This window comes from Anas acuta, chromosome 4 (assembly GCF_963932015.1).
Source record: "Anas acuta chromosome 4, bAnaAcu1.1, whole genome shotgun sequence".
Taxonomy (NCBI): domain Eukaryota; kingdom Metazoa; phylum Chordata; class Aves; order Anseriformes; family Anatidae; genus Anas; species Anas acuta.
In genome coordinates this window covers 11,157,218-11,183,586 of record NC_088982.1, presented here as the reverse complement: position 1 = coordinate 11,183,586, position 26,369 = coordinate 11,157,218, and the positions used below count along the sequence as shown (strand labels likewise).

At 39.4% G+C, this 26,369-nt stretch overlaps 1 protein-coding gene across 1 annotated transcript in view; it reads right to left on the bottom strand.

The window, feature by feature from the left end:
• AFAP1 (actin filament associated protein 1) overlaps positions 1 to 26,369 on the bottom strand; it is a 115,807-nt gene extending 89,438 nt beyond the window's left edge. Inside the window, exon 1 of the mRNA XM_068679843.1 lies at positions 26,214 to 26,369. The gene's annotated coding sequence lies outside the window, so the exon portion shown is untranslated. The remainder of the gene's footprint in view (positions 1 to 26,213) is intronic.

The following is a 26,369-nucleotide window of genomic DNA, read 5'->3' as shown; positions in this document are numbered from 1 at the left end:
GGGAAGGTTTGGTGACTGATCAAAAAGATATCCAATAAGAGCAAGTTACAATACAAAATAATAATCAGAACAGTTCCTGAGGATGACTGTGTGGTCCAACTTTCTTATCTCAATCTTTCATTCTAATGAAACTACACACAATTTCACATTCTGTTTTGATATAAATAAATAATTTATGAATAAACCAAAGCTATGTGAACAAAATGAGTATTTGGTAAATATAAATTGCAAGAACAGAAAACCTGTAGAGACTGTTTATGATGTGAGTGCTAGTTAAAATTACTTCAGATTATATGTCACCAAAAAGAGAGTAATCAAAACTAAAAATATAACAGAAACAAAGAGGGAACTGTATGATGATCTACTATTATATATTTTAAATGACAGGCTTTGAGGTAAATACAGCTTTCTTTAAACACTAAAGGTTAGTCTAAGTCTGCTCTTTCTTCTGCTTTCCCTAACTTCTTTGTTTCTAATTTCTGAAAGTCTGTTGCTGTTATTGGACCTAATCCCTTCTTAATGGTCCAGCAGTAATATGCTTCATATCCTGAAAATAAACATATTCACAGAACCTAGCAGCTGATAAAGAAACAAAAGAGGGTAAAAAAAGTGATAAATTAATCACCTAGAATAACAACTATAATAAAGGACTTACCAATTTCGGACAAAATACTAATATGCTGAACAAACATTAGTTTTCCCTAAAGTGCTGTTAATTCAAAAAAATATGAAGGAGAAAGCACTCTTCCTTTCTGAGTAGTTGCATTTATGCATATTGGTTGCTTATGAAACACAATGCCCAGGCAACCTGGAAGTCTGGTCTGCACACCAGATCACAAGCATATTTTAGTCCTGATAGTATAAAGAAAGGAAAGGATACGAAACCCAGAAGAGAGCTGGCGTGTGTCTCAGTGGCATACATGTCAGACAGATATCAGATAATGAGGAGGTCAAAACCTCAAGGCTACTCACAGATTATTGTTAAGTCACTAGGTCTATAAGAACAAAAAAATTGATAGTTTCACTACTAGCCAAGAAGTAACCTTTTGGGTTGGGTACAAGAGAAGTTCAGTGTAACTCCAGCTATACTAAAGCTGATATAAAAATGGAATAATGCTGCTTGTGCTCCTGTTTGTTTTCAAGAGTTATTCCTCTATAAATCAGGAACCAGTGGTTTCAATGATCATGTAGGGGAGGCTGGAGATTTAGATTGCAGCATTTTAGTCTCAGGTTCCTCATGGTCTTTCAGTACAGCAGATGCTTATACTATTTAACATCTCTTAAAACATTAACACAGTGCCATCTTATTTTCACAAGTGCTACTATGAGTTGAAGTCCTCTGATTAAAGAGCCAGAAGTGCTCATACTGCCAACATGCCTCTTCAAGCCATCACGTCAAACTCTTCATCTTTTCAAATATAGACACTAAATACACTGGATAATATAAATACTACAGGTATGAATACAAAGTAAATAGGTTGTAATGTGTCAAATTAGCTGATATCATGGTAAACTAACACTTTTTACACAGCAACTTCAAACCACATACAATTCTGCTAACATTGATGGATTTACTCCCTGCTCTACTCTCATCTAAGGAAGATCCAGCTGTGTTCCTAAAATCTTAAGCACAATACAGTGGCAGTGAGGAATCAGTTCCTTGTCCTCTTCCATTTGTGTTGCTTCATTTTGCATCTCTGTACTTCTGGAAAAGTTCACAATCAGTGACTGATTCTGCTTGTTGGGAATCATTAATACTTACAGCCAAAAAAACACGCATACCCAAAAAAAGCTAAGGAGCAAATTTAATAGAAAAAATATCCTGTTATTTATGCAAACATGTCAGCAACATTAAATGTTTGGCCATGGTTGTTCACATTCACTTTTATATATTGAAGGAAGAGTGGTGAGACTTTTTTTGATATTATAACAATCCCACCATTTCCAGAGAGGTCAGAAACAGCACTATGCACCTTCTTGACCCTTATATTAACCATACAATCTCTATCATATACTCTCTTGCAGTTACACTCCAGAAAAACTCAGTTCAAGATTAAAAAAACAGTGTACACTTATCATTATTTTTTCTAATTTTTATGAGTAAGGAGGCCAAAATTTTTGAGATTATTTCTAAACAAGCTTTTCTAAACAAAGACACTAGGAAAACAGTCCAAATCAAATCATCCATCTCAATTTAAGTGTCAAAAAAGGTAAGAAATCTTCCATGGACTCCTGAAATATTATATGTACAGAGTGTCTATCATTTTAAAGGGAATTAAAAAAAAATGACAGGAATATTCTAGAGAGTGAATAGTCTCTAAGTACTCAAAAATTAAAAAGAACCCTATTTTTGCAACACATAAAAGCTTGTTACTGTTACCTCATTATTACTGAGACATTAGAAGAGATTTTGCAAAACAGTCCAGTGGCCTTCCAACCTGCAAAACATGCCAAATTCTTTGACTCAGTTGCCATAAAACTCCTTTAAATTGCTGGAACCAGATCCAAATTTTGTTTTATGAAAGTATAAAAAGGATATGAGTAAAACTGTGGGTTGATTCACTATGAATGCAACATATGTTAAAGGGTTTCCGGGTCCTGTTACTCATTATGAGAGAATAGCAATCCAGATACGCAGATATATTATGGTGGCTCCACAGATTTAGACTCATCCTATTGTTTTTGGTAGTTTTCCCTTTCATCTAATCATCTGCATCTGGATTTTCCCTGAGCAAATCCATGTCTTCTAAAACCAAGCAAACTAAAGTAGTACCATCAATAAAAAGTGTGTACTTTCTCTAGTAATAAGAACCACACGTGTTCCTCTTCATCAACAGAGCAAATTGGATCACAGGGAAAACAAAACAACCCTCTGGAATACTCAAATATTGAACTGTACTGCTATGAAATTTGGAGTATTTTTATCCATTAAGAAAATAATATTGCAACTTACAATTGAATTGATACCCAGATCGTAAAAACAGCTAGAAAGGATCCTGAAGTATTATTCAGTTCTTGCTCAGAATGTTTCAGTGAAATTTGCTATGATCTTTACAGTTTATACAAATTCTTAGAGGCTGTTCAGTAGTTAATGCCTTTCTTATAATCGACCAAGACATGATCTTCATGGAACTCTGACTTAAATATGCTAAAACATATCTTCTGCTCTAAGAACATCTGATCTACTGCTAGATGGACTAACCTGTTTCAGGTGTGGGATATGCCTGCCTACCAGGTATAAGATGCCCTTTGCCCTTCTGGGTGGGCTTTGCAGGGATGCTGGGAGTGTGTCTCTATAGGCACAGCATGTTCTTTCAGGCAAATATAGGAAATTATGGGAATGCAGAAGAAAAGTAACTACTCTTCCCCAACACAGTCACACAACGGTGTCAATCAACTTATCAGCTCAGTTTATCTGTTCATATCAACCAGCTTGCTTGTACTAGAAGCAGCACTAAATTCAGGTCAGAACTTTTCAAGTGTGTTTGGGAAGTGCATTAGACAAGTTCATACCCAGGTAACTGTTAGAGAGATGCCTTCAGTAGAAGCAGCACCTAAAGAGCTTGTCCTTCTTGGAGTCTGAGTACCTGAGTGCACTCAGAACTACAGCTAAATGGGAGGTAACACTATGCTTAATATTACTGTTTGGCATAGTAATTTTATTTTTTTTTTGTCTAAACTGAAGGCTGGAATTACAAAGATAAATACAAAGCAAGTTAAATTCTTGTTACAGCTTGTGATGTTCATGTAATATGCAACTGGGTTTTCTGAATTTCAGGAAACATTTTTTAGAGAGTTCAAGTTTGGGCAATGCCGGGGGAGTGATGAAACTGTTTTGACCTCAGTTGTAAGAAAAAACACTTCCATGCTTTTAGTGTCAGTTTTCAAAGAGCAGAGATGGATTTCTGTGTGTTTGTTTTGTTTTCCTTCTTTGGAGTAATTTTTTAACTTTCAAACAAGCACTAAAATGACCCAGTACTTTAGAGGATTGTGTGGGAGGTGCTTTACCTAACATCTGAAGATCCTTTTTAAAAATAAAAACTGTAATCTTTTCTGTCTCACTGCTAAAACCTGTTTCTTTTTCTTTTTTTTTCCCAGCACACTGATTTTTTTTTTTTTACTTTTTTTTTTTTTTTTTCTTATTTCACTCAATAAACATTTACAGACAAACATCAAAATAAAGCAAAAGTACTCTTTGGATGGTTTTGCTGATTGTGTCCCTTCCACATTTTTAGTGTTTTATGCTAGCATCAAGCCACTTCTAGGCAGCGGCTCAAGGAAAGCCAGGATTTCAATTAATATTCAATATTATGTTCCCTATGGAGTGGTGGTGTCATATTTCAGGTTTTGCTTTATATTTCCTGTTGTCATGTGTCTCTGTGTGTTTAAGATGTGATTTCGGCAGACTCTGTTTCTGTGGATTTTAGAGTAGAAAAAATGTACTTTAGCAGAAAGAAAGCAGATGACAATAGGGAAAGATGTAAGAGGTGAAAAACTTAATGGGGAAAATACTTGTGAGCAGGGTGTGATTGCTACTCCAAACCATTGTTTTCAGCCCAAAATGTTTATAAAAAAGTGGAATCTTAATCTTCATCATTATATCTGTTTTCTGTTTTTGTAGCTAAGTGATTATATTTAACACAGCTTGAAGCCAGTCCTGTTTATACAAGTGTAGGGGTCTAATGTGGAGAATCAATGTCTGCCAAAAGTAACTGAATCATAAATGTCAATGAAAATTTTCAAGTTATACCAGAGTGGAAAAAACAGAGATATCACTGCTATACTGTAACAAGATAACTGGATGTGCACAAGGAAGAGAAAGCTAGGTATTCATAGAATCATGGAATGGTTTAGGTTGGAAGGGATGTTAAAGAACATTGTCATAGGCAGGGACCCCTCCCACTAAACCAGGTTGCTCAAAACCCCATCCAGCCTGATCTTTAGCACTTCCAGGGATGGGGCATCCACAACCTCTCTCAGCAAAATTTGTTGACCATGTTTTCTTAGAAATGGTATCTTCACAATACTTCTACTAAAAGCTGCTTCTAAAGCAAGAGCAATCACAGAAAGCAGGAAGAGACAACAGATGCAGGGGGAAGCAAGGACACCCCAAAGCACTAGAAGGAGATGTGCCCTCAGTCATATCTTCTTCAATGTTCACTCCTTTAAAAGCTCAATTAGATATTTTCCTCCAAAAAGTCAAGTTTTAATAACCTCAATTACTCTGTGGGGACTGTCTTCTGCAAATAACATCTCTCAGTGGTTGCATCTCATAGGGATGAGCATAGTAGTGGGTTGACCCCAATGAGCTGCTTTCATCATGGAATGAGAAATGCCATCCCCTAAAAACTGGAAGAAGTCAACAGCACGCATGCCCCAGTAGGCCGCTGGCCTTGTCTTTGAACTGATACCAGCTCCATTTCGGACACAAACAGGGGAGAGAGAAAAGGAAGTGCTGCTGGACAGAAGAGGTCACAAAGCAACTAGTCCTGTAGCTGTTATCAAAGTTACAAATAATAATAAAAAAAAAAACTGTCAGTTTTAGTAAAAATTGCAGAATTCAATTTCAACACACACACAAAAAAAAAAAAAGGAAAAAAGAAAAAGAACAGTATTTCCAAATATAAAGTTATATGGAAAAGTTTTGTGTGAATATGAAACTGATCAGAGAAGACAGAACTGAAGAAATGAAAGTGAAGCTATAGTATTTGGCAGTTAACGCTTCCTCCAATGAGGCAAAACCATTTTGCACTGGTTACTGCATTAGCATCATATTCTACTTAAGCTGGAGAAACAGAAGCTGTCAGGTCATTGTCTAAAGAGAGCAGCCAGGAAGTCCGAGCTAGCCTCATGAAAAATGTTCTTTATGATGTTTACTTTTTCAAGACTAAGTATTAGTCTGAGGAAAGCCATAGTAAAAGACAGAGGAAAAAACAATCATTTGGGTGGGAGAGGGTTAGAAAAATATGAGAACACACACAGCTTAAATAATTCTTGCTCAATCTAAGGATATGGCTAAAAGAAACACTGAGGGAGTGATGTTCATCGTTCTTATCCAAGGTGAGCTCAGCTTTACCCACCTCGCTGCTGATAGATGTCTGTCCATCGTTTGACCTCCGCTGGCAATCTAGCCCAAACATCAACCATTGTTAACATAAGAAAAAGTGTTTCTTATGTGTAATATCAATCTCCTTTGCTGTGGTTTAAGCTCCATTTTTTCTGGTCCTATCCACAAGAGATATGGAGAACATACTCCTCTTTGGAGATATGGGGAACATAAGACCTCTTTGTAGAGGTCTTAACGCATTTGGAGACTGCTGTCATGCCTCTCCTCAGTTTTCTCTTAGCTAAACAATCCAAGTCCCATCACCTATCTCTCACAGGCTGCGTTTTCCAGCCCTCTGATAATTTCTGTTACTTTTTCCTGAAACATTTCCAACAGTCCACACTATTGCTATTCTTGATATACAACACCCTATATTATATGCTGCTCTTGTTGAGACCTCCTCTAGGTTGTTTGGAGCAGGGAGACAATTTCACATCTCTTCCAGATGACACTCCCTGTAAAATGTTTGTGTGTTTTTTCTGGCAACTGTATGACAACAGTCCATCAGACTTGGCTGACATCTGGCCGTCACAACTACACAACTCACAGAGCATACAGCTGTTTTATTTTTACTGTAGGTAATGCAAGAAAATGAAAGGTAAAATAGATTTTTACTTTTGTTACTTAAAAAAAAAAAAACAGAGAAAGGAGGCACAGTGTAGACATTTTATAATGATACTGGCCTCCAGCCCCTGTATAGGCAACACCAAAAAAGTCTTCAGGGTTTCATCACCAAATTCCCCATACCAAAGAGGAAATGTGAGTAGGGAAAACTCATCCTGATTCCCTGGACCAATAAACCTTCTTGTCATCTGGGCATGAGACAAGATAACAAAATTGATGTAAAGTCCCCAGCTGGCAACTGGGAACCAAATTTCCTAACCTGGCTTTACTCTGGGTTGAGAGACCCCTTCCCACATGCCCAGAATTTGGAGAAGACTCCTTCACAGTGTTAGTCAGTTTTATGAGAAGCATAATGATGAAAAGAGGTGGGACTGCATGGTAAAATAGATAATACAGGTACTTAGGAGTCCAAGAACAGCCTTCATCCTGGACTTGTATTGAGGATCCTTGCTATTTTTCTGCTTATGGAATGTTTGAAGAGTAATAGGGTCAGCACTCGGGGAAATAATAATATATAATCTATCGCCTCCTGGTATTGTTTTAATCATTTTAATCAGAGGAGCAGCCTGCATCTGTCTGAAGTATTAACAGTGGCAATACATAGTAATACATACATAACGCAACTGACCTTATCTGTTCATCATAAAAAAAAATAAAAAAGAAAAAAGGTTATGATGAGGAAATACTGATGTGCTATTCTAACAGATAGGTTGCAAATAAGTGGACACAGAACAAAGCCTTATTGTAACATAGAGATAATAGGTTATAGGCTCCTTTCAGTCTGTCCAGAATTGTTCCAAAAGTTCAAGCAAGATGGTAAAGTGCAAAATATTTACAGGATGTAATCCTATACATGCCATTCAAAATCAGCTCAGCTCAAAAGAATGACATGGATCTCTCAGGGCTTGAACATACCTTGGTACAGTTGCCAGGAATACTGTTGTCCCTCTTCCCCATACTTGGAAGCTCTACCAGGTCTTATTTCAGCTGATGAGCTTTTGCAGCTAAAAGAGTCATGTTAATGCAAAAGGTCCCCACTTTTGGTCAGAATTTAAATGCCACAGCATTTCAGGTAGATAAGCCACACACAAGTAGTACTAAATTCAGTCGGCCTTGAAAGGTACACTATAGCTCTTCATCAAGTAGGGTTTGAAAGGTTCACCAGTAAGGAAGTCTGTGCAGAACTTGAAGTAACTGATCTTCGCCTAAGACCCTCTTCTTTGCTTCTAGCTTTATGACATGGTATCATTTTCACAGAAAATAAGTGTTTCTCATTAATTATTTAGATTTTTTTTATGCAGAGTGCTGTGTAAGTAGGAAGAAATTAAGTTCTTAAGAAATCAATCTGATACTTGTAAATGGGATAACAGTTATTTAGACATTAGGTGTAACATATTATCCAAATAACACAGCCAGAAAAGTCAGAAAAAGGTTAATTTAGACATTGCTAACAGTTTAAATATAAAAGGTATTAATCCGCTTGTCTTTAGATTGACATCAGATAAACAACTCTGTGAGAAAATGACGTATAATTGTACATAAATAATAAAACCCTCCCATTGATGTTCTCTTCTCTTCTTCCCTTCCAAGATTCTTATGGGTACTTTCAGCTTAACTATTTCCTAGTAAGAGAACTTAGTTCAGACCAGATTTTCTGCATAAAACCAGTGTCTTTTTGTTTTGTTTTTGTTTGTTTGTCTTCCCCACTGTGAAAATAGAGTCACCTTCTGAGATGCTGAGAGTCACTTTCTTAGATATTGAGATGACTTTCAACTCAGTCTGTATGAATCAAAGAAGCACGTAAAAGTGTGCAAATATGTTTGTATTTCAGATGAGATGTTTATTTCTGCCTTTTTTTTTTTTTCTTTTTTTCCTGCCTTCCCAGCAAGCTGTGGTTTTACAATAACTTTAAGTTAACCTGTGTCTGGGCTGCTGCTGAGAGGGGCTGATCTCCTCTCTTATCCCTCATTTCCAGGGCACAGACCCAGCTTACCACATGTCCACAGGATCACTAGTACCCACACAGGTCAAAAGCAAGCAGCAAAGAACAGGGGGCAAGAGTTGATCGACTCTTTTAATGGCAGCCTATAATTAGATTTAAAGCTGCTGTGAAACCACCGTCTCTAGCATAGATATCACACAATGGTTAATGTTGGAAGGGACTTCTGCAGATGGTCTAGTCCTAAACGCATGTGTATACATACGCTAATATTTGTACATACGTGACTTTCTTCATGTTGCTGTGGGTGGACACACAACTATCAGGATGTGAGTGGAGGGAGAAAACATCTCCATCTTGCACTCTGGGGGCATGGCAGGAAGGCTGCATTTCACCCCAAGGTCCTCAGAGAATCACTTCTCATGCACAGTTCTTATTCCTGTGGGGTTTTATTTGTTTACATGTCGGACTCAGTAGCTATGTGGAAGCAAGAATAAGAATGGTTTTATTATGCAGTAAAGGACTACTGAAGCAAGTATACTCAGCTTCTTGAAGCATGCATGCCTTGGACACAGAAATTTTGGGCTGCATAGACCATACTGTAACAAAACACCTGAAGGTAAAAGATGTTACTTATTAAAGACATATGCCAAATATTTGTGTGTATCCTTATATGTGACATACACTTAGGCACTATAAACTGCTGAAAATACTGGAGGCAATGTCACCAATAGCCTAAAAGTTATAATTATTTTCAAATGAAAGCAATAGCTGCAAGTAGGCTCACATTTAACTTTCTCCTCCCTGAGGCAGTGCATTCCAAACACGAGTGTTATCCTGCATCTCTGTGGAAAGCATTAGCTGCTGTGATAACAATGCAGCTCTGTGCTTTTAAGGACTACAAAGCAACCATGCAAAGAATAGTAAAGTTCATTCTGAACATCTCTATGAGAATTAAACAGTCTAGTAGTATTTCTTGTTTTACATTAGGGAGATTGTTTGTTTTCCCTTCTGAAATTTGTATTACAGTCAACAAATACAACATCAGTAGAGATTTACACACACACACACACATATATATATATGTATAAAATAATGAGGCATTGGGTTACCACACCCACCATTTCCATTTTACCTCTTTTACTTTGTGGTTCTCACTGATAATTAAACAGAAGAGACTGAAACTGGATAAGCAAATGTTATTATAGGGCAATGTACACAGTTATTCAAATCTTTCATTTCAAGGAGACTTGTGTAATTTTTGATGTATTTTAACTCTCAGAATGTTATTCTCCAGATGAAATTGAATACAGTACAGTTCCTTCTACATTATTCTTTTCCTAGAAGTATGATTCAACAATATTATTCAACCCTTACAGAAACAGTAATATCAATATGGAATAAACACACGTTTCTACACCATAAGATGAATTTAATAAAGCTATTTATTGGAGAAAAAAAAAAAGCTGACATACACTTTGATTTGTGCTGACATGTAACAACAAGGAGAAGTCAGCAATTCTTAAAGTACCTCCTGGCAAGGTTTTGAATCTACAAGCGTACCATGGAAAATGAATGCAGTACATGAGGGAAAAAATAAAATTAAAAAAATAAAATAAAAGATAAGCAAACAAAAAGAAACCCTTGAGTGCTTGAGTGTACCAGGAGTAAAGCTTTGGTGTTTCCAATAGATGAGAAAATGGAAACATCTGAAATGATAGGAAGAATTTGCTCATTATAATTCCACTGCAACAGGTTAGGATATTGTATTTCTAGTAGCTTATGTATGAATGTCTGTTACACAGCATAAATGCACACAGACTACATGCAAGAGACTACACATACATTAATTTATATGTAAGACCAGCTGTTTGTAACACAAGTAACTGTGTCTTTCCTCTGACACAACTCAAGGTACAAAAATTAATAAACTGGAAATACTATCTGTATTTCCTTAGTGCTCTTGTTTCTACAGGAAAATCCCGCATCTCCACCATGGACACATGAAAAAGGGGCAGGTTTGCCTAAGTGAAGAAGAATCTCAATGCCAAGGATGAAGCAGTACACTGTGAGGGTAGACATAGATTTGAGTGTATGCCTTCTCAGCCATCCTCCATTGACCGAGGAGCTCCTGGGGTACAGTTGTTCTTCCGTAAAGGCATAAGACTGTAGCAACAACACCTACAACAGTCACCAATCCCTGCTGCAGACCTCCACAGTGCAAGAAATGAGTGAATGAAAAGGAGTGTTACATTTTACATAGCAAAGAGGACCAGCTGTCAGTAGGCTGGATATGCTTGACCAAATCAACAATGATATCCAAGGAAACAACCCATGATGATGCTTCCCTCCTCTCTCCTCACAAAAGGGGTGCTGTCACTATGTATTAAGTTTGCATGCATTTATATATACTTACATATTTATATATGCACACATTCTCTAAGATATTGACAGTGGCATAGCAACATAGGAGAAGAAGTGATGGGCACCAGCTAGTCATCTGATAAGAAGCTGGCACCAATTCTCCACAAACATTTCTGCGGTCAACAAATGAGGCTGCTTGAAGAAAAATAATTTAGATGCTTCTGCCTTTTGGAAACTGAAAGCCTGTGCTGTTCATGCTGTCTTGATCTAGGTTTATTGAATAAAATAGGATTTCATTTCAGATTTATACTTTTTGCAGCACACTTTGCAGTGTACTTTTTGCAGTACCCTTTACCAGATTTATGAGGTCAAACTTCATTACCTTCTCTGGGAGATGACTACAGGACTAGTTTTCAGCCAAGAAATCCTATCCAAGTTAGTATTTATTAACATCTTAATGAGCTAAAAAGGTATAAACAGCTATACACTGTATGGTTGTAGTTACAAACCACTTTCTTCCAAATCAAGGCCAGTAGTAAAAGCTAGGCATCTCCAGAAGATTGTTCCTTGCACTTAAACTCTTAATCCCTGCTCAGTCCTTTAAGTCTGCTGCATCTTGATCTTTAACAGATATCAGCAGTTCTCTGGAGAGCAAGGCAAGGAGGGTGGTGTGAATATCTTCAATAGATCTCTTTCTACCAAAGCTAGTAGCAACTTGTGGTGTTTTGCTAAGGATCTGGATACAGTTTTGGAGAAAGACTACAAACATCTACTAAGACTTGATGCCCTCACTTAGCTCTATCTTGTCTTTGTGGTTAATACATAATGTTAACATGAGCTCCAGCTGCTCAGTGTATCATAAGCCTTTGTAAAGAATGTATAAATGCATGCTCGCCTAAACTAAACAGCAACCATGTGGTGGTCTACACTTGAGTGAATGTGATGTGTTTATGAATAGCACTTTCTAACAAATGCTTTACCTCTCCAGCTCCTAACAATATTTAACTTATCTTTTTCCTTGAACAAAAATGATTTAGTTAAAACAGTACAGCAATTGTCATGTTTTGAACAATAACGGGATGTCACCCACAGAAGGTAACATAAGCAAGATGTAGCTAGATAGCAATTATTCAGCCTGAAATAGTGATGAAGACTACATTCTTTACAAAGATAATTTAAACTATTTTTAAGACTTTGAACTATTTTTAAGACTTCAGCAACAACAGAAAGGCAGACAAGGACTGATACCAGTAAACAAATGTCAACAGGAAAAGAAACAGTGAACATAGGATTGTGTACACTGTCTGACTTAAGGGTGAAGCTCACCCCAGTATGAAGGAGCTTCACAAGGCCCTCTGCATCTTTCTGTTTTATTTGACCTTCTGGCACATAAACAGCCTCTGAATTTTCCCATTGGCTTAAATGAAAATACTCACACTTGTAAAGGATGTTGTTGGATTGGTTCTTGGGTGCAAAACCCTATTTTCATAGGTGTTCATCTCCTGTTGGAGTCATTTCAGTACTACTGCATGTTTACAGGTGGGGTACAGAAACAGCACTTCCAGACACTTCCACAGAAATCTCCTTGCTAAATTCTATGAAAAGTATTGCTCTACTAAATTTCCTATATATTATACATAAATATTTTCAAAATATGAAATACATAATATGTAATATATTAGACGTACAATTGAAAACCAAACAAATAAAAGTTTGATTAATTCAGCCTTTATGGAGATCAGCTTGCAATATAATACTTCATATGTGAATTTCTGTTAAAGAAAGCCTTTCACTGTATCTATGCCTATATTTCTATATCCAGATCTGAAGTATGCTAATACAACACAGGCTCTCCTAAATTGAGAGTACAAAAAAAAAAAAAAAAAAAAAAAAAAAAAGTCATCTTGTTTTAAAACTCCTAAATAAATTATTTAATTTTAGAAGAATTACTCATTTTACATGGCTGAAAGTAGGGAGACAGGTCATTTGAACTTCAGAGGTGACATTCCTCTGACTAAATGCCAACACTTACAATGTAGTCATCTGTATTTGAGCTAGTTGCCCTAGGCTCACTGTATAGTCAATGGAGAAGTTTAGGCTTCCTAATATAGACATACAGAACAGATTAATTACATCCTCAAGAAGCAAATCTCTATCCAATGATCATAAAGGGAGTCTACAGGGAGCAAGTTCAGCTACAGACCTGCTCTCCTGTGTATGTCTCAGGTCTGGCAGGATAGATCCCACTGTAAGTGCCTATAGGTTTTCACAGGCATTTAATTTGAAAATCTGATTCCATATTTACTAAAGAGAAAGTGAAAAATAGCTCTACTGTAATGAGACAGCACTTTAAAGATAATAAGACAGCTGTTTAAATACAGCCACATTATTTTCACATGCATATTTAATAGTGCTAATATTACTTACCATCTTTATGACATCTTTTACCTGTGCTCAACCAGTTTTACAGGGAATAGAAATGAGAGAAATATCTAGACCTAAGTTTTCTGAAGTACATACTACTTGGTAACATTGAGAGCCCTTTTTTGTCATGTTCAGGATCACAGCAGAGGTTTCATCCCACTGTTCCAAGGGAAGGGAGAAGGAGGGAAAGAAATTACTGCTGTCTCCTGAGCATCAAGAACAACCTGTGCAACAGCCACCGCAACAATAAGGTAAATCATTTGAACAAATGTCACATATACTACCTCAAGTGCCACAGATAAGCAGGGACTTACACTGCACTCAGTTGCTTTGCTTTTCAGTACAAATTCAGCTCCATCAATCAGTTATCCTCTTCAGATCCCACAGTCCAGTGAATAACACAGTTCTATATCCCATTACTACTCTTCTACATCCGATGATAAACATCAATACATTTATTTCACAAGTCTCCCTCTCTGTTACTGTTTGGAATCATTCTTTGATCAATATCCAAGTTGCTTGCCCTCTGTTTCACTTTGTCTTTGGTTGCAGACCTGGCACATGTCAAGTCACATGCTGTCCCTGAAGGACAGTGGTTGAAAATAATCTGAAATTAAATCTCCTAAATAATTTCTGCCTATGGCCTTTTGATTAAAAATAAATAAATAAACAAAATCAGACCCAAACAAATTCCCGCTGACAAGTCTCTGCATGGAGGGACTGAAAATTACTGTGCTGGAGCACCTTGGTCACGTTTCTTACAATGGGGAACTTTCTCATCCTTTATCTTCTAAAGCAATTTGTCAAGATCCTGATTCCATAATCTCTTATCACATGAAATTTCACAACAGATCCAGGTCTCCTTCAAATACAGAGTAAGGCAAGGCAAAACAAAACATACATACATATATATATATATATATATATATATATATATGCACATACGTATATATATGACAGACAATTATCAGACAGTTATACAGAGGATAAGGCAAAGGCAAAGAGGCATACAGGGCAGACTTTTGTTTGAGAACAAGGTAAATATACATAATAATGATGATTATTCTGGGATAGGATATTTACAAGCATTGATTTCACTGTGGAGATGAATCTTTTTAACATTTTCCAAATCCAGCAGGAGTTTTATCATCTTTGGACAACTCAGTTAGATCAAGCTCAACCTACATTGTAAAGTATCCTATGTGAGTAGATGCTGATAGATTATCATTTGAAAATATGCTTGGACAAGTAGCTGTGAGTCACAGTCAATACACCATTTTAAATTTTCCCTTCAGAAGTTTCAATTTTCAACCTGAAAAACTGATAGTAATCTGACCTAACAAGTACCTTTGCAAAAATCCTACAATAACAACACAGCAAAAGAAAGGTGACACATTACTGATTACTTATCTTATACAGTTTACAGGAAAAATACACAACTCTTCCCTTGAAAGAGTCTTGAAAATTGGTGCACATATGAAGAAGGCAGAAAAAAAAAAAAAAAAAAGGAAGATGAAGAGGCTCTGGCAACACAAAATTGCATAAATCAATCCCTTTGCAAATGTTCATATACATTTTACAGTTGTTTAACTAGCTTAATAATGCCATTTCTTAGCTCTCACACTTGGAACAGATGGGATGCAACTTTCTGATCCTTAAATTAAAGCACACACGATTTTATGCTGATGACACTTTTAATCATTGAGGACACACAGCCTACCACCACCAGAATTTTAATTTAGTGACATAATTCCATGGTGTGATCAGATAAAGAAAGGAAAATAATGGTATCCTCAAAAGCACAGCTTCTAGTAATCTTTAATACTAGTAGCAAGCCATCAGACAAGCTGAATGTAAAGCAAGATAATGGCAGCAGACAATGAAAATTCACACTCTGCTGGAGTTCAGTGATTTTCCAGCAGTCCTATTATTGGGTCCTAAGTCACTGATCCTCTGATTATTAGTCAATGACAAAAATTCACTTCCTACAGGTAGGGAAGGGGGCCAGGGAGAGTGACTTATTGTAGATATGGATATTACTTTTTAAGCACAAGAACAAATCATCACTCTGATTACAACTCTGAGTAAATTATTAAATGTTGTAGGTTTACTGCAGCATAAAATGTAGATGTTCTACAGTATAAATAATTGCTTAAAATTCCAAAAGAAAATGCACTTCAAATGAGAAATTTGTAACCACTGAACATTTATTTTTTCAGGTGGCTTTTATCATTTTGTTCTTAACAGTTTGAAATGGCATTTTCCCCTTCTGCTTTTGGACAACTTCCACTGGTGAATGTGGAGTATCTATTTCCTCATGATTTTCAAATTTAACAAAAATCTCACTGGGAGGAAATTCTCAATTTAATAAAGAAACAACAACAAAAGAAATTTCACATTTTCAGAAAGTATCCAACAATTACAATTTTGAAAAATTATGCCAGTAATAGCTATTTTTCCAATCCAAGGAAAAAACTTCTTGTAATGCCCTTTGTCTGCTTTCATGTAGTTATACTCTAACAGAATCTGTTATCACACAGGCACAGTTGCCTACAATTACTTTATACCTTTCTGAAACACAAAAGTTATTATTGAGCACACACTGTGAAGTGCTAAGATACACCCAGAGCCACACTTTGTCCCACCTTTCTTGGAGCTGACAAGAGCCTTCAAGAACTGTATGGATAATTTTAGTGGCTTCATTGCACTGGGTAGAGCTGAACTGAACAGGGGAAGGATTATTTTGGCAGACCGCTATGGAGACAGGCACTGTGAATACAATCAAAGAAAAAACACACATGTATGTGTGGAGAGGCCCAGCATGTCTCATTTCAGTGAGATAACTCACATGGCTCTTCTTGATTGGCTTTCTAGTCTATGATTTTAATGGCAAATAATATTGAATTATGTGATACTGCTCATGTAAGGAGAATAGGGCTGTAAGACAGCAGGTGAGATGTTTTTCTCCACACATTGCTTGACAGAAGGGCAAGGTGAGCTGGACTCTAATTAACTGCATTTCAAAAGTAGCGTGACAAATGGTGTTGTAGATATAACCTTTATTAAATAAATTGTTTCCCAAGTAAAGTAAATAAATGCTTGTTTATCCCAGCTTTTAGAAGTGTTCCTAAACTCATTTGAATTTCAGGAGTTAAGATAAAAACTTGTAAAAGAGAGGTGACTATAGCAAGAAGAGATTCTATAGGACTCTTACATGCTTCTTACCCTCCTATACACTTCATTAAAATGTAGTGTGATTAGGGTTTTGTACTGAAATCTTGTGAGTGTTGAGTCAGTAGTGGGGCTGATGAGAGATAAGTAGCATGCCAAAATCCTCACAACTTTGCTAGGCATTTGTTTAAAGCCTTCAAGGAAACCAACCTACTTCTCTCCTTCCCTCTGCACCCTGAATATCTGCCATTTCCAGTTCCTAATCCCCATTCCATCTCATGAAGTCATTAATTTTTGATGAGTTATTAACACGTAAAGAGCTGCTCTAAGTAGGTGCTCTGTAGGTCCCTAATGACAACTTACTAGAAGGACACAGACTTCTTTGTATAGCTCAGGCTATATCTCAGGTGAGTTCCCGTTCCTGCTCTGTTATCTCTGGCCAAGAACAGCTCTGCAATGACACCAAGGCAAGGTGTGCACCTTCGTTTCACATACCTGTACTTTCAGATTTTTACAATTAGATCTTCCTCTGGGTTGACCAGATCGTGACTCACAGAGAAAAGCACTTAGACCTCAGTAGGAAGCAGCCCTTCCCTCCAGTGATGAGCAGGGGAGGGCCGGACTCGTTCATAAATACTGCTTCCAAGTCTACTCCCTGAAGGGGAGAGGAACTTAATGAGTGTGAATGCAAAGACTGAGACTACTTAAAGCACACTCAAACCATGCTAAGGTCTAATCCCTATTTGGCAGGGTATTTTTTCTTTGTTTGACTGTTTTTCTTTAAGGCTGGCAGAATGACAACCTTGGAACAGCTGTTTTTTTGCAAGGGCTGGTATGTCAGGAAACCTATCCCAAATGACCCCAAGTCTCAAAGACTGATTTTACCCTTTGCTCTCATAAAGTACAATAAACTTGAGGGCAATCTGAGTTTGCAGTTAGATCTTGGAGCCCTAGTCCTTGGAGCACATCTATGCTTGTGCTGACCAAAAAACAGAAAATGCAATTACAGCAGAGCTAGTCCTGTAATACTTAAAATGATATTACTGTGACACAGAATAAGAGGAGGGCTGAAGAAGATCCCCCCAAATCACTACAATCCCTTAAACCCCCCAAATCATACCCTTCAAGACAGCTTTTGCTTTCCTTGCAATATAATCAGGATTTTAGCTGTTTCTTTGAGGAGGCAGGACATGGGCCCCGTGCGCATACACGTAATTGCCTTTAGGCTGTACAGAGAGCTACCGTTTAGAGGGAAGCCTTCAGGGTAGCTGCTCTTTACACTCAAATTGCTTTCAAAAGTCGCATAGTTGGACTATAAGCAAGAGGAAAGAAAAATGAGAGATCTGGAGACGATGAGGTCAACGGGGTGACAGCTCTCAGCTAGTCTTTCCACATATGCAAAATCTAGACTAAGTGCTTTGTAAACAATAATAAGGGAGCACATCCAAAGGGATGTGAAGGAAATGGCTGCATTGAATGGATATGAGGCTCAGTCATGGCAGACAGACAGACAGGAACAGCAGTTACCAGGAGACTAATTGGACCTTGAGTCAGGTTAAAATTACCTGTTGTGTCTTTCTGGCTTGCTGGACAAGGTCTAATCCAGATCGGCACTGTGGGAAGTTATCTCAGGCTGGCTCTCAGCTGCAGGAGCAGAGATAGGACAGCTAATTTGGGGGACAGAAAAGTCGGTGCCAGGTGGCCAGGTACCCACCAGCCTGGCTGATTGGTGTTGGAGCTCTTGTTCAGCAAAGCAACATAAACACGCATACAACCCAACGCACTGATCTCACCAACAGCAGATGAGGTGATTCACTGACTTAAAGCTGAGCATTTGCAGCAACACTTCTCAGAGCTCTTGGGAAAGAAGTGCAGGAGACCAAGGAACTGCAAAAAGTGAACCAAGGACAGCAGAAAGTCCCAGAAAAGATGAAAAGTTCACAAGCCACAGGAACAGACAAACTTTCCCAGAGAGGGAACAGCACTTCTTTTCCCTGGAGGACACTTGTTTTGCTTATCTGAGGATTTTGCTGTGTGATTTCAGTTGTTTGCATATTTAGGGACTTGCTTTCATTAATTTCTGAAGTGCCAGACTTAGGTTTTTTGCTTTTTTTATGTGTATGTATGTGTTTTTTTTAAGGTCTCCAACTGGGTTTTTCCTTACAGATAAAACTGTACTTATTAAATATTCTTTTTTTTTTTTTTTTTTTCCCTTCCCAGCAGAACTAACTAACCTTGGAAATATGGTTGTTTTTGTAACCAGGTGGGGTCCCACCCAACTGCACTCAGCATTATTCACACTGGCCCTCATCCAGAATCTTCCCCAAGACACTTCAGGGTGGATTTCATTCCTGTTAAGCTCAAAACAAAATGCTGTGGCCTGACCTAGCCTCTACCTCCTTCCAGCTCTCCTGGTTCTTCCTGAAGGACCCACCATGCACCTATCATCTCCTGTCCAAGAGGACTTGCAGTTTTTCATGGGCCTAATTAATTGCAAACACATGGTACAGATGGAGGGATGGGGTGAGAAGAGCTCTGTATATTCACAGAGGCTCCTCAGCCTTTTCATTCCAGAGGGTATTCTTTGATAACACATTTTGATAAAGTTGAAAACTGGATAACTCTAAATATTTAAAAGTTGTGTTGTTTCCCCCCCCCCTTTTTTTTTTTGGTTTGTTTTTACATTTAAATGTTTTTTTTTTTCTTATGCCTGTATCTCCTACAGCCAGCTACAACGTCCAGTGAGTATTTAACTCTATTCCCTATCACAGACTTGGCTTATAAAAATAAATTCCATACCATACATAAATTCCATACAAGGGAAATTTCTTTCAGTCTGATCTATGCTAAGCCCCAGTGGCAGAGCAGCATCAGAGTGGCTCCTCTGCAGCTCAGCTCTTAGCCACCCCAGTCTTGGTGACACTTAACAGCCCTACTTCTCCTTACCTAATGACTTTGCCTCTTACATTCTCTATTTTGTTTTCAGCTCCTGCCATTCTATCATCTTCCCACTGCGGCCCATCCTGCCTGTTTTAATAAAGGATGCCTTTTTGTTCGGTCTGTGCCAGGGCCAAGCGGCCAGCTTGGAGCACACAAAGCAGGAGCACCCAAATGATGACACAGGGCTTGGCTCTGATTTGGGCTAGCAGCTTCCCCTCTCTACCTCAACCTCCTGCTGCTGTGCACCCTGCTGATGGCTTTCATCTCCCACAACTCCTCTGCCAAGGCCCTGTCCTGAGCCTGGGCACAGGAGCTGGGCTAAGACCCATGAGTGATGCTGGCTTGGCAGTGAGGGTGGCACCACATGCACCCAGCAGCTAGCAGCACCATCCAACACCACCCAAGGACACCTCAGGACCCTTCCCCTTGGCTGCCTAACACTGCTTTGCATTTTCTGAGTGCTTTCCTTGCACCTGCTATTCTATGTTGTTTATGGCATTTCCAGATTCCTTGCCCAAACCTGGTACAAATGTTGCTTCTGCCAAGAACTGGCTGGTTAAAACCCACTCTGGCCAGCAACATCACCAGTTTCCAGTTCAGAGCCTCAATCTAGTTGGTACTGAAACAATAGTAGATATATATTAGTAATTAGCCATTTCTCTCAAAAAAACTGTGACAGTTGCAGTTGTAATATGTATCACCTATACATACACACTCTTTCTCTCAATGTTCATCTGTATATACACACAAGCATAGGCTCACCAAGGAAGTTATGACTGCACACTAGCACGTCTGCCTGTCCAATTGCTCCTTGCTCTGCCATCTAACTGGAAGCAAAGCACGAAGTGACAACCTGCTGCTGTGCCAAGCCCTTAGAAAGATGGCGAGAAGGTTGCACTTCCTGCAGCTGGCACGAGAAGGAGAGCAAAGGGACTTGACAAAGGCATGGGATTGTAGCAGCGATCTAAGAACACATATTGTTCTGAACTGCAATACAACTCTAAACGCAGACCAAGGCCGGTAGGGAAAAACAAACAAACAAACACAAAGCAAACAAACAAAGCACTTACATGGTGTGAATAATGCTTTGCAAGTTTGAAAGCTTGATGTTGCAGCTCACAAGCTGACTTTAGCCATCATAATAAACTTGCCTCCAAATGCAAGCCCCAGAAAAACCTGTGAAGGCACACAAGTTCCCACCAAAACCAACAAACTGCTTCGTTTGGCAGAGCTGCATTATTTCATCCAAGAATCAACAAGGCTGAAAACCCTTCTTCCTTCCCTAACGCTTATGTATGCAGAAACTACCTAAAATAAAATAATCTAACTGCGTTAACTCCTTGGTAAAAGTAACACTCAGGATTAGCACAAAATGAGAACAATGACTGCGAAAGGCTTAGGATGCCCTGATTTGTGAGTGGTGTCTTAAGGACACCAAGGCTTAGTGTGAGTCTCTTTCACTGCTTTCCAGACATCGTATTTTATTAATCAGACCAATGGCACATGTTAAAAAATGAGGTCTGTCTACAAAACTGGCATACATGGGAAAAGCTCACTCGTGTTTGTTTTATTTCAAACGAAACCTACAGTAGCTCCCATTGTTTGTTTGTTTTCCCCCCAGACTAGACAGCATGTGGCTCATGAGCCACACTGACAGACGCGATAAAGCTCGTGCCAGATCTGATTGATGACTGCACTAGGAAATGCAGTGAAGGTCATGCTGTAATTCTCTGTTTGCAGCTGCTCCTGGTAAGAAACACTGAACACAATAAAATCTGGGTCTGCTAATTGCTAATAATGTGGAAATTCCTTCCTTACCTTTCCATATCTTCTGTTCCCTGTTTGGACAGCAGCAACTCCACAAGCATATGCAACCATTCAGAGACCACATAAGTTTGAAAAATATACTTAAATATACTTGAATGAAGAAAAAAATAAAAAACACCCACAACAACTGGTCAAATATTGAGCCGTAATAGATTGAAAGACAGTTCATTATAATAGTTTGCATGAAAGCAGCATATTAAAGAGCTTTTACTATTTGCTTCTCTGCAAATCTGAGATAACATAATACTATATGTTCTTTGAGAAAGAGTGCTGTCCCTGATAATTCACATGAACTAAGCTAATTTCCCAGAGTCTGTTTATTTTAGATGAACCAAGCCAGCATGCTCATTAGAAGTGGCTACCAGCACAGGCTAAATTCATTGAGCCAGAACATCAGTCAGTCGAGTAGAAGGACACCAAAATCTTGTTTTCCCTAAGTGTTTAGATGTGGTTAGGAAAGTGATAAGAGACTTTGGGGAATTCACAAGCATGATATAATGGCAGTCCCCTAATGAATAATATATATTCAGTGCAACTCATGGCAATTACCTCACATATACAAAGTGCTGTACTTCTTAAGGGTTAAAACCTTTGGGGGTTAAAAGTCTTTGAGACATCAACTAGATTACGGATTAAATCTGAGATCCCTTGTGCACTCTTTTATGGTACTTATTATCAATGGATGGACATATTATTATTCAGCATTTTGCACTCATAAACATTTTGGCACAACAAAGACATTACCAACATCTGTCCTACAGTAAGATAGTTATTACCACTCAAAAATACATGGTAGCAGAGAGATGCTGGCAGCAGAAAACCCCAGATACTAAAAAACCACCCACCACTATGTTACCATGAAAGGAATAATGTACTGATTTTTAAAATGCTTATTTATTTTTCAGTTTAGGAAAGATATTTAAAGAAAACAGTCCTATGCAGTTCTGCCTATTTTACTGACATGCATATGGCATTGACTTTTAAGATACCACCACACCTATACAAAAGCAGATTTGTAAAACATCCTCTTAGGAATTTCTTTCCTAGATTTCTTGATGGACAGCTGTGAAACTTACAGCAGATATTGACTCATCCTTTTCACAGCCTAGGGTGATCTCCCAGGGCTACTCTAGGGGAAATGATTCCATTAGCTCACTTTGACAGCGTTGCGTGTTCAGGGTGCTCCGCAGCTTGAACAGCCAAATCTCACTACACGATGTATCTTGTGAGCAACTTTCTGTCAAGGTAGCATGGGATAATGGAAGGCAGACAACTCTGTTCTTCTGCCATGTAGGACTTCATTTCTTGCCATATGTGAAAAAAAAGCTTGTCATCTCTTATAAGATACCCTCCTTTCTATACTAACCCTCATTATGGTCCTGCAATGGTATCCATTAGCACTGCTTCCTTCAGCACGTTTCATGACCTGGAGAGTCCAGAGTTAACTTTTAATCAGAGAGTAAGAGCAATGAGCTCTTCTCAATCTGTACCATTGTATATGCAGTAAAAATACCAGACCTTCAGGTATACGTGCATGGGTAGGTGCTGTCTGACAGCCATGTACGTCACTGCCATGTGATCACAGCTTCATATTATCCTACTGCCTCATAGTGTTGATGGACAATTCTCTGTATTGCTTTATGCAGACACTCTACAGAAAGACATCTGGTATGATATTAAAAACTTACTTTTTCTCTAAGACCAACTTAGGACAGAAAAACTAATAGCAGAAAAACTAATTCCTCCAAAATTTGAATACGTAACTATTAAGGAAGACTTAGGAGCACATTCAGGACTCATTTTTTTCAGTCCTGGTTCACAGTAATGTTGTAGTACTTTGATTGTCTTCTATTTTTCTGTTATCTTTCATGGGGCTGAATATCAGGGTTCTGGGAGCCTAAGAGTATTTTGTATTGGAATATATTAACCTGGAATATTATCAACTGATTGTGTAAAACTCTCACCTGCCCTGCCCAGACAGAAGTTCCTGTGCCAAATGAGACACGGTATTTGCCAACAAACTGATGAATCAGTGGAAATCCAGGGCCATACCACAAGCTAGGAGTCATTCACATGTAAAACAAGTTGAACTGCACAACTGCAGGATGCATGAATTTTTCAAGGACTTGACATGGTAGGCTTTATTGTGACTAAAACCACAGTATCACAGAGTTAACTAAACTGTTTGGGAGTTTGGAAGCTAAGTCCTTGCATCCCACCACTGCCACTTCAGCCAGGCAGAGATCTCCTGCAGATGAATACAAAGCACATCCAATCTTCCTCCTCGCTGCATCCACGCCACACAAAGAGCACAGCTTTGAACAATGCAGTTAACCAAGCGGGCCCTTGCTTACCCGTACTCTCATTGACTGAGGTATCAGATATGAAACTTTTGAAAATGGACGGAAATTAAATTTACAGACACCAGATTGCATAAAGCAGCCTTGAAACGCTGGCTCTTTGTCCTGAGGCAATGTCTCAAGGAAGTCTGCAGTGAGCAGCTGGGCAAGACAATTCCTGTTGTGACCTTACAGAAGGCTCCCTTTGCACCACTGAAAGGAGCAGCACCATTAGTCACATGTGTATCAAACACAGCCTGGCTCCACTGAGATTGCACTGACACTTGCAAATGTTTTTGATGTCTCTGAAAATCTCTCTTCAATTTTGAAAGCTGCAGGAGATGAAAATAAAAAAATGCTTCACACAGGTTGAAAAATTTTAAAGTCATCTGAATGGCTGACCTATTGAAATGTCTGTATTTTACCCCTTTTTGCTGTCACTGCTTCAAGAAACACTGTGATTTTGACCCCAAAGACCTTCCAAATACCCTTATCTATAGATCTACCTGAGAACCAGGAGCATCACACACCACTTTGAGTTTTGCTGACATATTTCCTGGGAAACACCAAACAGTTCCGTGTATCACCAAAGGCAGTACATGTCTGCTCATTGTTCTGCATGCAGACTTGTCACTACAATCACTGGGTATTCAGGCACACAAAGAAATCTGTAGATTTTTTTTTTTTTTTTTTTTTTCAGAATTCATTTCAAATGCTTCTTAGCCCCATCTGGTGCCCTATAGCCCTAGAAAGACAGGATTGCTTTCCCTTCAGCTCTAATACAGGATTCGGTTCTGTTCCACCCCATTTCCACAAGGAAACAGGAATTGTTTAAGAGGAGAAAGCAATTGTGCAGCTCTTCCTGTGGAAACCACCAGGCGGCATAAGGGATAACTGAAGGGCACAAAGTGCCCATATAGGAGAGCACTGATGGATGGATCCATCTGGCTGCCAGGCTGTTCCCTTGTCCCTCTGCCCCAGCCCTTCCCAGGGAAACAGAGGAGAAGCCCTTCATAATACTTCCATTTTTATACAAGAAAAATGTGTCCCTGAAACACCTGGAGCCCACAGCCACAGAGCACCTGCGAGGGTGAGACACCCCACTTATGGAAATAAAATACCTCTGAGAGCCAACCCAGTCCGTGCTGTGACATTTTTCCTCCCCTGGAACAAAACAAAGAACTGCACAAAGAACAGCAGAGTCTATCAGCCGAGGAAGCTTTGGATTGCTGTACAATACTGAATTAGATCTTTCTCAAAGCAAGAAAGCTGATAAAATAATAGGAAGACCTCAGCTTAAAAGATCGGTCATTGCACAGGTACGACATATAAAACAGGCACAAACACAGCAAGTGTTTGTTGCGTCAAACTGTTCACAGAGGATCCAGAGGGGAGATTAGCTAAACACTTTTCCTGACGTTTGTCTTGTCTTGCCTTTCAGAAGAGTGCATCCATTCATCCATATGGTGTTTGTGGGCAGGTGAACGCTTTGCTTTCTGAGGGCTGCCTGCCTGAATGCACCAATTCCTTCGACTCCAAAACTCGTAGTTTATAAAGCAATGTCTGCTTTTGGCTGTTATTCTGTCTCTCTTTTGCCGCCCATTATTTTCCTACTGGCTAAATCTTTGGCAAGTTTCCTCCATGCCTCCCTCCCTATACACAGACAGAACTGACACAGTGAAAATCTAGTTTCCAAAAAAACTCTCAGTGGAAGAAATCAAAATACGTCGCTGCGAACTGAATAGCTTTCTACCAATCACACGCTGCTTTTTAGTTTTAACCTTTCTGTTAAACAGGAAATAAAAAGGAGGGGGTCAGATGGTGAAGCCAATGGGATAGATCTGGAAGGACGGTTCTTTTCGCCTTTGCCCTTACTGAATCCAGGACTGTAACATGATGCAATCTCTCCACTATGATGAAACGGGCTCGAGTGGCAAAGTCTGCAGAGAGACCACCTCTTCCCACCCTAAAAGGCAGAAAATAATGCAACTCGCAGCTGTACAAAGCAGCAGCCCGCCTGCGCCGGGCTCCCCCGGCAGCCAGGCTGGTGCCTTTCCCTGGGACAGAGGTGCGAGTTTCTGGGACGGCAGGAGGAGGGTTTGGTTCCGGGGGATCTCAGCCGGGTTTTTTGCCCCTTCAGAGCCCGAGCGAGCACCGCACGGCGCGGCGGTGCCGGGGCCGAGGGGACGCAGCCTCCGCTTGATGCTCGGGCTCGCAGCCTTTCCCGTGCCTTTCTCCCGCCCGGCCAGGAAAACGACCGAGACTTCACGTCTTTTTCCTCGCCCCTGGGCTGGAAAAGCTCCCAGCAATCCCACAGCTTTGCCTGCTAGCACTGAGCCCGGAGCAGCGGAGCCTCGGCAGAAAAAAAATAAAATAAAAAAGCCCCTTTCTGTGCCCAGCTCTTCCCCTCCCTCCATCCCTCCCAGCCCACGGAGCTGGGCAGGGGGATGCTTCCCGGGGGCAGCAGGAGCCGTCCTACCTTGCGAGCCGTCCTCGCCGCGGCTGCCGGCACAAAGCGGGCTCCGCGCAGCACCGGGGGCGGGCGCAGCCCCGCGGAGCGCAGCCAGCGCCGCGCCGGGGCGGGAGCGGGAGAAGGAGGAGGAGGAGGAGGAGAAGGAGGAGAGTGGGGGACAAG